At 41.1% G+C, this 15,817-nt stretch overlaps 1 pseudogene; it reads left to right on the forward strand.

The window, feature by feature from the left end:
* The first annotated feature begins 220 nt into the window (after nucleotides 1-220).
* On the forward strand, nucleotides 221-4,189 carry LOC129551690 (WASH complex subunit 5-like; annotated as a pseudogene).
* Nucleotides 4,190-15,817: the final 11,628 nt, after the last annotated feature.

The following is a 15,817-nucleotide window of genomic DNA, read 5'->3' on the forward strand; positions in this document are numbered from 1 at the left end:
CCCACCAGGCTCCTCTGTCCCTGGAATTCTCCAGTTAAGAATACTGAAATGGGCCCCTGTCAGGTGACGGCCGAGGGCCCCGGGGCGGAAGCCGGGGTCTGGCCGGCTCAGGAGAAGGGCTGGGGAAAGAAGAGTAAGGACCCTTGCGGAGACGGAGAGGTGGGGGCTGGCATGCAGACTCTGTACATGACCGCGGGCCCTGCGCATGCGCCCTGGCACGGCCCGAGTGCCAGGTCCTTTAATGGAGTGGCCAATGTGTCAACAGACCTGGTTTCATCTGATGACTTAAAGACCCCAGCTCTGAAGCTAGTCACACATTCCCTGTGGCCAGGCCCAGAGTAGTTGATTTTCCTCAAGATGGTAGATTTTTTGGCTGAGAATAACCTGTGTGGCCAAGCAATCCTAAGGACTGTTTCCTGTGGCAACACCATCATTGCTGAACTTTTGAGGCTCTCTGAGTTTATTCCTGCTGTATTCAGGTTAAAAGACCGAGCTGATCAACAGAAAAATGGAGATATCATATTTGATTTCAGCTTTTTTTAAGGGTCCAGAATTATGTGAAAGCAAACTGGAATCTAAGCCAGAGCTACAGGATTTAGACAAAGAATTTCGGGAAAACAACATAGAAATTGTGACCAGATTTTATTTAGCATTTCAAAGTGTGCATAAATATATTGTAGACTTAAACAGGTATCTAGATGATCTCAATGAAGGTGTTTATATTCAGCAAACCTTAGAAACAGTGCTTCTCAATGAAGATGGCAAACAACTTCTATGTGAAGCACTGTACTTATACAGAGTTATGCTTTATGCTTCTAGTCATTGACCAAAAGATTGAAGGAGAAACTAGAGAGAGAATGCTGGTTTCTTACTATCGATACAGTGCTGCCCAATCTTCTGCTGATTCAAATATGGATGATATTTGTAAGCTGCTTCGAAGTACAGGTTATTCCAGCCAACCAGGGGTCAAAAGACCACCCAACTATCCTGAGAGTTACTTCCAGAGGGTACCTATCAATGAGACCTTCATCAGCATGGTCATTGGTTGGCTGAGATCTGATGATATTTACAACCAGGTCTCAGTGTACCCATTGCTGGAACATCGCAGCACAGCTCTGGCGAATCAGGCTGCCATGCTGTATGTGATTCTCTACTTTGAACCTTCCATTCTCCATACCCATCAAGCAAAAATGAGAGAGATAGTGGACAAATACTTTCCAGATATTTGGGTAATTAGTATTTACATGGGGATCACGGTTAATCTAGCAGATGCTTGGGAACCTCACAAAGCTGCAAAAACTGCTTTAAACAACACCCTGGACCTTTCAAATGTCAGAGAACAGGCAAGCAGATACGCTTCTGTCAGTGAAAGGGTGCATGCACAAGTGCAGCAATTCCTGAAAGGTTACTTGAGGGAGGAGCTGGTTCTGGACAACATCCCGAGGCTTCTGAACTGCCTGAGAGATGGCAACGTCGCCATCCGATGGCTGATGCTTCATACGGCAGACTCAGCCAGTGACCCAAACAACAAACGCCTTCGTCAAATCAAGGACCAGATTCTAACAGACTCTAGGTACAATCCCAAGATCCTCTTTCAATTGCTGTTGGATACTGCACAATTTGAGTTTATACTCAAAGAGATGTTCAAGCACACGCTTTCAGAAAAGCAGGCCAAATGGGAGCATTACAAGAAGGAGGGCTCAGAGCGGATGACGGAGCTTGCTGATGTCTTTTCAGGAGTCAAACTCCTAACCAGAGTGGAGAAAAATGAAAGTCTTCAAGCTTGGTTCAGAGAGATTTCAAAACAAATATTATTACTAAATTATGATGATTCTACCGCCGCGGGCAGAAAAACTGCCGCTAATTCAGGCTTTGGAAGAGGTTCAAGAATTTCACCAGCTCTAATCAAATCTGCAAGTGTGTCAGTTTCTTGCTGATACTCGCAAGTTTCTCCACCAAATGATTTGAACCATTAACATCAAAGAGGAGGTCCTGATCACAATGCAGATCATTGGGGACCTTTCTTTTGCTTGGCAGTTAATTGACAGTTTCACGTCTATCATGCAGGAGAGCATAAGGGTGAACCCATCCATGGTCACTAAACTCAGAGCTACATTCCTCAAGCTTGTCTCTGCCCTTGACCTGCCCCTTCTCCGTATTAATCAAGCAAATAGCCCTGACCTTCTCAGCGTGTCTCAATATTATTCTGGTGAATTGGTGTCCTATGTGAGAAAGGTGTTGCAGATTATTCCAGAAAGCATGTTTACTTCCCTTCTAAAGATCATAAAGCTTCAGACCCACGATATCATTGAAGTGCCCACCCAGCTGGACAAAGACAAGCTGAGGGACTTCAGCTCGGCCCACGATATGAGGTTGCCAAGCTTAATCATGCTATTTCCATTTTTTCAGAAGGCATCTTAATGATGAAGACAACTTTGGTCAGCATCATCAAGGTGGATCCGAAACAACTGCTGGAGGATGGAATCTGGAAGGAGCTGGTTAAGCGTGTTGCTTTTGCCCTTCATAGGGGTTTGATCTTCAACCTCCGAGCCAAGCCGAGTGAACTGATGCCCAAGCTGAAAGAGCTGGGAGCCACCATGGATGGATTCCATCGTTCTTTTGATATATTCAGGACTATGTCAACATTTATGGGTCTGAAGATCTGGCAGGAAGAAGTATCTCGTATCATAAATTACAATGTGGAACAAGAGTGTAATAACTTCTTAAGAACAAAGATTCAAGATTGGCAAAGTATGTACCAGTCCACTCATATTCCAATACCAAAGTTTACCCCTGTGGACGAGTCTGTAACATTTATTGGTCGACTCTGCAGAGAAATCTTGTGAATCACAGACCCAAAAATGACGTGTCACATTGACCAGCTGAACACTTGGTATGATATGAAAACCCATCAAGAAGTGACCAGCAGCCGCCTTTTCTCAGAAATCCAAAACACCTTGGGGACTTTAGGTCTGAACAGGTTAGATAGGCTTCTGTGCTTTATGATTGTCAAAGAGTTACAGAATTTCCTCAGCATGTTTCAGAAAATTATCTTGCGAGACAGAACTGTGCAGGAGACTTTAAAAACCCTCATGAATGCCGTCAGCCCCCTAAAAAGCATTGTAGCAAATTCGAATAAAATTTATTTTTCCGCCATTGCCAAAACCCAGAAGATTTGGACCGCTTATCTCGAGGCTATCATGAAGGTTGGGCAGATGCAGATTCTGAGACAACAGATCGCCAATGAATTAAATTATTCTTGTCGGTTTTACTCCAAACACCTGGCAGCTGCTCTGGAGAATCTCAATAAGGCTCTCCTAGCAGATATCACGGAGAAGGCAATGGCAAGCCACTCCAGTACTCTTGCCTAGAAAATCCCATGGATGGAGCAGCCTGGTAGGCTGCAGTCCGTGGGGTTGCTAAGGGTCGGATACGACTGAGCGACTTCACTTTCACTTTTCACTTTCACACATTGGAGAAGGAAATGGCAACCCACTCCAGTGTTCTTGCCTGGAGAATCCCAGGGACGTGGGAGCCTGGTGGGCTTCCGTCTATGGGGTCACACAGAGTCGGACACGACTGAAGTGACTTAGCAGCAGCAGCAGCAGCAGCAGCAGCAGCAGATATTGAAGCCCACTATCAGGACCCTTCTCTTTCTTACCCCAAAGAAGATAACACACTCTTATATGAAATCACTGCCTACCTGGAGGCAGCTGGCATCCACAACCCACTGAACAATATATACATAATGACAAAGCGCTTACCCTACTTCCCGGTGGTCAACTTTCTGTTTTTGATCACCCAGCTGCCAAAACTTCAGTACAACAAAAATCTAGGAATGGTCTGCCGAAAGCCCGCCGACCCCGTGGACTGGCCACCCCTGGTGCTGGGGCTCCTCACCCTGCTGAAGCAGTTTCATTCCTGGCATACGGAGCAGTTCCTGGCGCTGATCGTCCAGTTTATCCGCTCCACAGTGGAGCCCTGCACAAGGCTGTGTGCTGAAGATCGGCCAGCAAGATACGGCTCAGTACAGAAGATACTAGAAATGCCTGCCGATGTTGTGGGTGCCCTTCTGTTTCTGGAGAATTATGTTCGGTACACAAAGCTACCCCAGAGGGTTGCTGAAGCACATGTACCTAATTTCATTTTTGATGAGTTCAGAACAGTCCTGTAACTTTTTTTGACTTCTGCCTCTTCAATGAAAGGATTATCCTTAAATTTTCCCACCATCACTAAAATGAACTTGGAAATGAAAAGAAACCCACCTGCTGAGAGAACTGCATTTTTTTCCTTTCTTGTGGGAAACATCAGACATTTTGAGTAAGATGTATCCACTGAAGGAGTTAATATAATTATTGTTTAAATCGTGGTATTATGTACAATTTATATCATGCAGAAGCAGAACACATTTTCGTACTGCCTCTTATAAATGCTGACTATAATTGTTATGTATAAATCCACTTAGTTTTATGTTCTAAAGAACTATTTGTGCAACTCCAGATTTTCAGTAAAATAGTATTGCCAGTAAAAAAAAAAAAAAAAGAATACTGGAATGGGTAGCCATTCCCTTCTCCAGGGGATTCCTCCTGACCCAGGGATTGAACTCCAGTCTCCTGCATTGCCAGCAGATTCTTTACCACGTGAGTCACCAGGGAAGACTTGGACTGGGATCTTAAATGCAAAGAAAATATTCTATTCATTTTTTTGTGTCCTTTCTTTCAAGTAGGTTCTCAAAATAAGTATTTTCTGAATAAACGAATATAAGGATTGAGGATTCTGTCAATAATGGGACCGACATAATAATGGAATCATTGAATTGAAGTGAAAGTGATAATTGCCAACTTTCCTTCTGGGGGATTTTTATTTAATCAGTGAATTAGTAAAGAATCAGCAGCCTTAAAATTGAATACTCTTGTTCATCCCATTCAAAATCTTGATTTGGAAAATACACTGAGCAGTTCACATCAAGTGCCCACTGAAAGGGATTACAGTGCACACAAAAGCTCTACTATTCTGACAAATTTCATCAAAACTCAATTTCATGAACTCTTTCTTTATTAAATATCATCTTCACTGACAGAACTTATTATTAAGCACAGTGTTTTATCTTCATGCTATTTTTGTTTTGACTATATTTGTATTTGATTATCAATTGTTGTTTGGATTCTAAGTTTTGTCCCAAGGCAATTTCATTAAATGACTGATTCTAAAGAGTCAAACAGAGACATAACAAATGTAGTAAAGTTCAAATGACTAAAGATAATTCACACATGGAGATAACAGAAATAACCGGAATCTCCAAGACACCCCCAAATTACTATTAGTTTAAAATAACTGTTTTGCCACACTCCATCAATATAATTAGGCTGGGAAACCCTCTCACCTGTAAGTTATTCTTTTCCTACAGAATACAATTTCTTCTCTAAGGGAAAAGATGGTAGTAAAATACTGAAAAGGAAGCAACAGAGGAAGAGAAGAATGAAAGGAATTAGCATTGAATCATCTTCTAAGTCCTTATTCAAGTGTTATCTATAAACCATTATACGCAGCATACCTTTGTAGGGTATGATCTAAGAGCTAACCTGCTGAGCTAGTGGAACCATAGTGCCATCTCTAAGAGTTTTGATTTTTCCACAAAACACACTACCAGCCTGCATATTTTATGGTAAGCCTGATTCCAGACCTCAAGGGTCTTAAGTGCAGCCATGGAGACAGATTTTTAGATAAATAGGTACAGTGGTGTCTTTTGAATCCTATCACAGTTGTGTGTATTGGATGGAGAAAGAGCTTAAGGAGATAGTTGTCAGTATTATCTGGGAGCAAGGGGTATGAGGAAAGCATAAGCATGAAGATGGCTGGATGCACTGCAAGGGTCAAGGCTGAATCACATAGGCATTCTGAGGAATTTCATTATAATTAGAAGACAATGGAGAATCACTTAAAATTTTAAGTAGGAAACAAATACGATCTCATTTGGATTTTAGACCCCTTGGACAGCAGCACAGATAGGATTGGTTTGAGCTAAGTGACACCAACTAGGAGTCTAATTTTAATGAATGCATTTTTAGTTTCATAATGTCGGGGAAGTTTCTAACTTCCTCGGTTCTGTCTCATCACAACAAAAATTTGAAGCAATGGATGGACCTGCATTACAGCCCTCTGACGGACCAGTGTTACAGCTCCGTGTTACAGCTCAGTTTTATTTAGAAAGTAAAGGAAAATACATCCTTGAGCCTTGAGGGCATGCGGACCCAAAAGACCAAAAGAGAAGAGAGGCCCCCCAGCCCAATTTTGACTCCTCTTTTTATATGTTTTTCCTCCTCCCTCTGGGCCTGCCCTGTGTAAACTGGGCTAGCCAGGAGTGCTGTTTGTTTGACCTGAGGTCCTCACTATGGTCCTCAAGACCTTCCTTTGCTCTATTTTCTCGCATTTTCCCCTTCTATATCTTTTAGCCACCACCATTCTGGACTCCTTTTTCCTATTCTAACTACCTTACAATAATATTACATATTTGGAGAAAAGTGCACAGTGAAAATTAGGATAGTAATCCAGGAAGCAAGGACAAGATGCAGAACTAAGGTAATCACAGCGTGGTGATGATGAAGAGAAAAGTTCGGATTTTCTGCAGACAGGGTGTCTACAGAAGTTGGTGACTAAATATGGAGGGTGAAGAAAAGACTGTCAGTTCAGCATGAACCTTCAGAGTCATTTATTCAAAGAGTTACTGATGGTCTGTTATTACTGTTTGGACTATATTATTACTGCTTTTGTCTTTAGGCATAGAACTAGGCCCTGGGAATAAAATGAAATGTCAAACTTGGAACCCACCCTGTTGCTGGCCAAAATCTTGGCCTTCTCTGCCCACTGAAGCTGAATGAAAAATATGGAGACAGAGTTTGGAGGAAATAAAAAGGTGGCTTTTATCCTCAGCCAGCAAAAAGGGGAACACAGTAGGCTCATGTCTCAAGGACTGTGCCCAACCTCCATAAGGAGTCTAGGGCTTATATAAGGCAAGGGCTGCAGTCAGGAGTTGGTGATGAGGAACAAAGGTGATGGAATCTTGATTTCTTCCTCTCGTATTGTTTCAAAGATTTCTTCCTCTCGTATTGTTTCAAAGACAGCTATATACTGGCATCAGCAACCCAGTAATTAGGGCTTCCCCGGTGGTGCTAATGGTAAAGAACACTCCTGCCAATGCAGGAGATGCAAGAGACTTGGGTTCAATCCCTGGGTCAGGAAGATCTCCTGGAGGAGGGCATAGCAACCCACTCCAGTGTTCTTGCCTGGAGAATCCCCAGGGAGCCTGGAGGGTTACTCTCCATAGGGTCACAAAGAGTCAGACATGACCAAGCGACTAAGCATTCAATCCAGTAACTGAGTCTGGCAGTTCCCCGAATAGGGGAGATATTTAACATAGAGTCAAAGAAGAACATGTGAATTGTAGCTCCTGCATGGTTTTGGGGCAGAAAAGCAAACTTAGTTACAGACATGCAGAGTTAGGAGCTGTTAAAGTCCAAAAACAGCCCCCCCGAACTAGGAATGTTCAGGCCTGCTCACTATTCTCTTTATCTTCTTTGTTCTCAAGAGAGGGAAAGAGAAAAACTCATTCCTCTTTTTCCCTTTTCATTGCAACAACCTTAAGATTTCAGTGTGCATGCATGCTCCTGTGCAGTCGTGTCCAACTCTGTGCGACCCCATGGACTATACCCAGCCAGGCTCCTCTGTTCACAGAATTCTCCAGACAAGAATACTGGAGTGGATAGACATGCCCTCCTCCAGGGGGGAATCTTCATGACTCAGGGATCAAACCCACATCTCCTGACTCTCTTGCATTGGCAGGCAGATTCTTTACCACTGAGTCACCAGTTGTAAAGCCGGAGATTTCAGCATGGGTAGTTAATGGTGCATTATATTATTCCCATGTATGGGCAGAATTCCTAGTCTTATAGTCTTTCATTCAGAAGATGCTTATTTTGAATACCCACTTGAAGAAAAGAAAGAACACAGAAAAATGAATAGAATATTTTATTTGCATTTAAATCTCAGTCTAGTTGGTAAATGATCTTTAGTCTCCCTTCAGTAGTTAAGATCTGCTCAAATCTATGCTGCTATGTAGCTACAACTTTTACAGCTAGGGAAAATAGCTGCTCCTTTCAAGAACATAACAGAAAATTTTTACATAGAAGTAAATTGGGTTATATTTTTCCTTTTTGTGATCAAGATATTTCATATACCACAAAATCTGTTTTTTTTTTAAGTGCAGTTCAGAGACTGTTGATAGTCACAAAGCTGTACAAACATCACTACTAATTCTAGAATATTTTCATCACCCACCAAAGAAAGCCTATACCCTTTAGCAATCACTTCTCTTGCCTCATTCCTTGTGAACCTGATATCTTAAACTGAACCTGTTATTAATTAGACATACCGGTACGGTAGCCAAGTGGAGCCATCTAGGAGGTGTTTGGGTCTGGAGCTCCGCTGAGAAGTCTGTATTGAAAAATGGCAATTTGAGGATCATCAGCAAACAGGGGCTAGTGGAAACCCTGGGATCAAAGGCGATTTCTCAGAAGGACAGACGATTTCTTAAGGATGGGTTCTGAAGAATGCTAACATTCAGGTCTGAGCAGACCAATGGCAGTGTGGTCTGAGTCATCCTAATTCTTTCCACCATCGCAAAACTCGTCTGGCAGTTGAAACACTTTTCTATAGAAAGATAGACGTCTTTGATCATTGTTTTTCCAGACTGATAAAGTGAACCCATCCAAAGGGTAGTCACTATTAATGTACTTCAGGGAATTGCTTTCTGCAAATTATCAACTATACAGCAAGTCTCTTACATATGAGCAAGTTATTTTCTGAGAGTGTGTTCATAAATCCAATTTGTTCTTAAGTCCAAAAATGTTAGCCTAGGTACCCAACTAACACAATGATCTATACAGCACTGTACTGTAGTAGGTTTGGGCTTCCCTGATGGCTCAGACAGTAGAGAATCCGCCTGCAGTGTGGGAGACCTGGGTTTGATCCCTGGGTCGGGAAGATCCCCTGGAGGAGGGCATGTCAACTCACCCCAGTATTCTTGCCTGGAGAATCCCATGGATAGAGGAGCCTGGTGGGCTACAGTGGTCTCAAAGAGTCGGACATGACTGAGTGACTAAGTACAGAAGTAGGTTTATAATACTTTCACACAGACAATACATAAAAGACAAACACAAAAATAAAGAAAGCATTTTTAATCTGATGGTACAGTACCTTAAAGATACACTAATATAGCAAAACAGCTGGCGTTTCTTAGCAGCTACATCACTACTGCTTTTTTGCTTGCTTTCAGACATCCGGCTTGAAATAAAGATGCTATCCTAGTGTACTCTATACTGTACTGTATAGTAAAGTACACAAAAGCACAACTCTTCTAGAGGGGGCATGCACATAACAGTGTACACCAGACACGTGAACTAAGTTACATGATTAGACATGTGAATGCATGCTTGCCTCTTTGAAAGTTGCAACTTGAAGTTTTGTATCTAGTGAACTCCCTGGACTTACTTCAGTTCAGTTCATTTCAGTCGCTCAGTCGTGTCCGACTCTTTGCGACCCCATGAATCACAGCACGCCAGGCCTCCCTGTCCATCACCAACTCCTGGAGTTCACTCAGACTCACGTCCATCGAGTCAGTGATGCCATCCAGCCGTCTCATTCTCTGTCGTCCCCTTCTCCTCCTGCCCCCAATCCCTCCCAGCATCAGAGTCTTTTCCAGTGAGTCAACTCTTCACATGAGGTGGCCAAAGTATTGGAGTTTCAGCTTTAGCATCAGTCCTTCCAGGGAACACCCAGGACTGATCTCCTTTAGAATGGACTGGTACTTACTTGAAGAAATACAAAAAACATCAAATCTTTACATTTTTCCTACAAATGAGAGTCTAAGGTCCTTGAGGAGAGAGACCAGATCCCCACATATCACTCTATTCTCAACTGGACATAACACTTATACAGAGGGAATGAAGAATAAATGCCTAAGGAAAAATTCTATGGGTACTTGTGACTAACAAGACATTTAATCTTCATGGTCTTTCATCTAATCATTTATTCATTCAACAGATATTTACTGAGTGCCTTCTGTGTACTGCTACAATATACCAATGCAGATTAAAATGTAAAAAAATTCTGAGATATTTTCTTATTTTAAATTCATATGTTATATTCACATTCCCATCCTGATTACTAACAAAGCAGTTATAGAATTAATTATAAGAATCACGAATTGGGCGAGTAGCATTGCAATATGTATAGCCATGTTTAAAATAGATAGCTAATGGGAAATTGTTGTATAGTACAGGGAGCTCATCCTGGTGCTCTGTGACAGAGGGGACATATATATACCTATGGCTGATTCATGTTGGTATTTGGCAGAAACCAACACAACATTTAAAGCAATTATCCACCAATTAAAAATAATTTGCAAAAAAGTCATTAACCCAGAAAAAAATTATAAGAATTTTTAAAGATAAGTATGTTGATTTTTAATGAAACCAGTCAGATACCATCTTTTAAAATTATTTTTCTTTCACCCACGGCTGATTCATATCAATGTATGGCAAAAACCACTACAAATATTGTAATTAGCCACCAATTAAAATAAATTAAAAAAAAAGAAAAAAAAGAAAGGATAAATTATTTTTCTTTTCTTTTTTGTGTGAATTTTTAGCCCACTTGGGAAAGATCGAGTCAAATATTTTAAAATAATCTCTTCAAAATGAAGAGAGGCAACTTTCTTTCACAGGCTTTATGTTCAACTGGGTTATTTACTACTTATTAGGAAGGCATTAGATGATAGGTGCTATCAGACTATTTTAAGTCTGAGCCAATTTTTGTTACTATGTATGACAAAATGGATTTTCACAATGGAATTTGATATATGTAATCAACAAACTGCAATGTTTTGCAAACTTTGGCTCTGACCTAATTTACATGTCATCACACACATCATCTCACTACAGTTCAGTGTAAGGGTCCAAAGGGGCATATTTTGAGACTCTACTAACTTTTGTCTTGGAATGAAAACTTGATGTATATAACCACTTGCTGTAGATGTTTTTCTGTTGCTAAGGTGCGTCCAACTCTTTGTGACCCCATGGACTACAGCACACCAGGCTTCCCTGTTCACTATCTCCTGGAGTTTGCTCAAATTCAAGTCCATTGAGTCAGAGATGCTATCTAACCATGTCATCTTCTGCTGCTTTCTTCACCTTTTTGCCTTCAGTCTTTCCCAGCATCAGGGTCTTTTCCAATGAGTCAGGTCTTTGCATCAGGTGGCCAAAGTATTGGAGTTTCAGCTCCTTCATCAGTCCTTCCAATGAATATTCAGCGTTGATTTTCTTTAGGATTGACTGGTTTGATCTTTTTGCAGTCCAAGGGACTCTCAAGAGGCTTCTCCAGCACCCCAAGTGGTGGTGAGACTGTGGTGCTGCAGATATTAAAGGACCCTAAAACACACCCCAGAGTGACTTCTAATACACGTAGAATGGTTCTTTACCTTTCCAGTTTATTTTAATTCTTCTTCCTCCAAATATTTTCTAGAAAATACTTCTCTCAACTTAAAATACAACTGGAGTATAACAATTAGAACACAGTCATTAGGCTGTTCTTCTCTATTATTGGCAAAACATTTAAATGAACATGTAACTGGAGAGATAAAAACCACCACTGGAGAGAAACCAAGAAGGAAAATTTTAAACCCGAGTTAAAGAAAAGGTAAACATTTTCAAAGCTTCAACCAACACTTTCTCTGTGAAATGCTGAGTAGAATTGGGGATAGGAGCTGAAAAGAGCTAAATCACTTTTCGTAAGCAACAAATACAGTGATTAAAAAATAGAGGGGGTCTGAGAAAGGATGGAGAGAATGAGAAGATAAGTCAGAATGCCAAGAATTGCAGGCATCACTAAGAAACTATTCATAGTAAGGACTTGTAATATTCAAGTTCTAGTTGTTTGTTTTGCTGGGTTAATCCCTCCATGTCTTCAAATTTCTGTGGAGTCTGATATACAACAAATGCCCTTGGGACTGCTGTGTTGAATTGAGAATAATTTCTTCAATTCCTGTAATTTTATACTGGAGTCAATGTGATCTGGGAGAGGCACATCCCTGTGGGACTGCAGTTCACTACATGCAACTGTGCTTGGAGCTAGTGGTGATAAGGGAATGAAAGAAAAGTTCCTAAAAGAACTCTTGTTACAAAGCATATCCACCCCCTCCTTCCAGAGGCTAGCCTGGTAATCTTCAGGGAACTGATTATCTATTTTATTTATACCTTGTCTCGATCCACAAAGGAGTTTAGCCAAGGTGAATTGTGGAATCTCCCATAGCCTCAATTTTCTCATTGGTAAAATGGCTGGATGGCATCACCGACTCTGTGGACATGAGTTTGAGTGAACTCCGGGAGTTGGTGACAGACAGGGAGGCCTGGCGTGCTGTGATTCATGGGGTCGCAGAGAGTCGGACACGACTGAGCGACTGAACTGAACTGGACTGAAAATGGCCATAAGAATACCCAGACTAAAGTATTGTTTTGAGAAGTGGTTTTCAAAATTCATTACACTTGTCATTTGATCACCCCCAAGAGAGGGAGTTTGAATCCACCAATTTTAGATATATGATTTAGAAATATTCCAATAGTCGTTTTTGACTTAGGCTGGATTATGGAGAAATATCAGATTTCTGAATGCTTGAATATTACTCTATGGCTGTAACTCAGTTATTCCTAAGATCACCATTGCTTCTGTGATTTAATATTTTTCTGTCTTGTTCACTGGACGTGTCTTTAATTCATAAACCACTTAGTATAGTACTTTCAATTCAGGCTCTATTATTTACTGCTTATTAGCTGTGTGAGGTTATTCAACCACTCTGTGCTTTATTTCCTCATCAGGTTGATATAAGGATTAAATAAATCACCAGATCTTCAGAGTACCTAGAGTCTGTAAAATAGTAAATATTCTGTTCATGAGTTTTTAGAGATTTTTTTTGGAATTGCCACAGGTCTTAGTTTTGGCACGTGGAATCTTCAGTTCTTTAGTTGTGGTATGTGGGATCTTTACTTGTGGCTTGTGGGATCTAGTACCCCAACCAGGGATCAAACCCAGGACCCCTTGCATTGGGAGTGTGGAGCCTTAGTCACTGGGCTGCCAGGGAAGCCCCTGAGTGGGGGAAGGGGACAGAGGGGGAATCCTTAAAAAAACAACAACTAACAGACTTTATTTTTTTAGAACAGTTTTAGGTCACCGCAAAATTGAGTTAAAAATAGTGAGTTCCTACCACTTTTCCCCAACGCCGGCCACATCCTCCTCTACCATCCACACCCTGTGTGCACCATCAATATATTAGTACCAATCAAAGCACGTGGCTTTCACTAGGGTTCATTCTCCATGCTATATGTTCTCTGAGTTTTGACAAAAGTATAATGACATATCCACCACTGTAGTATCATACACATACTCAGAACCTTCTATTCACCACCGTTCATTCTTCCCTTCACCCAAACCTCTGGCATACACTGATCTTCACATTGTCTCCATAGTTTTGCCAACATGTTATCTTTTACTGATAGTCACAAGTCACTATCATGCCCTAATATGGGCTTCCCTGGTTGTTCAGTGGTAAAGAATCTGCTTGCAATGCAGCAGATGTGGGTCTGCAGGTTCAGTTCCTGGGTCGGGAAGATCCCCTGGAGAAGGCAATGGCAACCCACTCCAGTATCCTCACCTGGGAAATCCCTTGGACAGAGGTACCTGGCGGGCTACAGTCCATGGGGTCACAAAGAGTTGGACATGACTGAGCACACACGCACACACACCTGTCATTACTACTGTTTGACGCTATCAGAAACTGTGAATGGATTACAAGCAGCAATACGTGGAGACAGTCTCAATACAACCCAGTACCTGACATCCGAGCTGCATCATGAGTAAGTGTCTGCTAAAAAAGATCCATCAAAAAATTTACCCACGAACTTAGTGAGTAATTAAAACCATTTGAATCCACTTACTCTACCAACATAAGTCTAAAAGTGGTCACAGCAAATTGCTTTGGGGGTAAATGAGCAACAAGAGATGCTGTGCTTTTAGACTTTTCTAGATGTTTGGACTTTTGGTGTATAGAAAATAGAGTCAAGCATTTCTCATTCTTAACTCTGACTCATAAAGCACAGAAAATCAAACACTGAGGAAACAATTTTTATAACATTCTTGTGCCCAGCAAACCATTAGATATGATAGAACGAGTAACAGGAAAAGAATGTAATTTCTGCTTGCAAAGAACTTACAATGTACCTGAGAAGAAATATATACATACATACAGAGCCTACAGGGGAAAGATGATGGAGCAACACAGGTGCCCTTCTGTCCTTTTCCATCACCAATTCAATTTCTACTCATCCTTCAGCTCGTTTCTCACCAGTGAAGTTCATAGAATCTTCACAATAATCTCTTTATTCAGAATTCCTTAAGCACTTAAAGAGAAAGTCTATACCATACTGTATCTTAGCTGCTTATATTACTTTCCAACCATTACAGTTAAATTCCATTAGAAAGCAAAGCAAATTGCAAGTCCTAAGAGACTACACATGATTCCCTCTCCATGAAATGCTCTTCCATGTTGCTTTCTCTGGTTATTTCATCTCCTTCCGCTTAGTGTAGCCTTTTCACCTTCCTGTGTTCCTGTGGGAAAGAGTTGGGTTAGAGGCTTCTCTGTGAAACACACTTTCCCTCACTGTATTGAAATGGATTACTCTAAGTCCAGTAAGACTTCCAGTTGGTGTTTATTTCAATTTGTTGTTGTTGTTATCATTTTGCTTTCTAGTTTTTGGCTTTACTGCACAGCATGCAGGATCGTATTTCCCTGACCAGGGCTCAAACCCAAGCTCCCTTCAGTGGTAGTGTTGTGTCTGAACCACTAGCCCACCAGTGAAGTCCCAACTTGCAATTTTCGAGGACTGGGTCTCTGGTTTGTTTTCTGATTTCTACCCAAGGGTTGGTAAGCTACTGAATACAAAGTTGGTGCTCCATAATTATTTGTTAAATTAACAAATAGAATTTGTGGCAGCATTTTGTTAAAGGCCAAATTGAGATTGTTGTTGAAGAAATGATGGTCAACTATTTTTTTTAAAGTCTTCCATTTCTTTCTTTTTGTCACACCACATATTTGATCTTTCAAAATCCTGTTAACTCTGCCTTGTATCGAGAATCATTTTCTCTAGCATTGTGTGGTTTATTTTCTCTGCTTCTTTCTGCTTATCTGTACCCTTACTTTTTCCACTGACTAATTTCTCCTGTGAAGCTTTAGTTTCTGCTTACTTATCCCACCACGTTCTGGCTTTTTGCAGCTTCACTTGCAACCTCAACTCTAAATGACATTTTTGTTCCAGTTTCTGTGTATCTTACTTGGAGAGAGGCAAAGAGAAGGGAGTGAAAGAGAAAGCAAACAGTAAAATCTTATTGGCTCAGTTGAAGCTAGAGATCTGTTACCCTCAAGGTCATGTATCTACTTCTAGTTCAATTAAGCTGAAGTCACAGAGAGGCATAAATGAGGTTGCCTAAGCCCACCCATAAGGTCTATAGGCTGAGAAGGGCTTTCAAAGAGGGGAACTAAAGGCAATGGTAATCATTTCTACTATGTCTCTTTAGGTCACTTGATAGAACCCTTTATGCATTGTGGATGGTGAGTCTTGAGAAAAATGAAAAAGAAACAGAAAAATCTCTCTCTCTTTAACACACATGTACAAAGACAATGGTTTTAAACAATCTTCTGTCTCCTTTTTCTGTT

This window comes from Moschus berezovskii, chromosome 17 (assembly GCF_049115385.1).
Source record: "Moschus berezovskii isolate FMDL1 chromosome 17, NW_MosBer_1.0, whole genome shotgun sequence".
Taxonomy (NCBI): Eukaryota; Metazoa; Chordata; class Mammalia; order Artiodactyla; family Moschidae; genus Moschus; species Moschus berezovskii.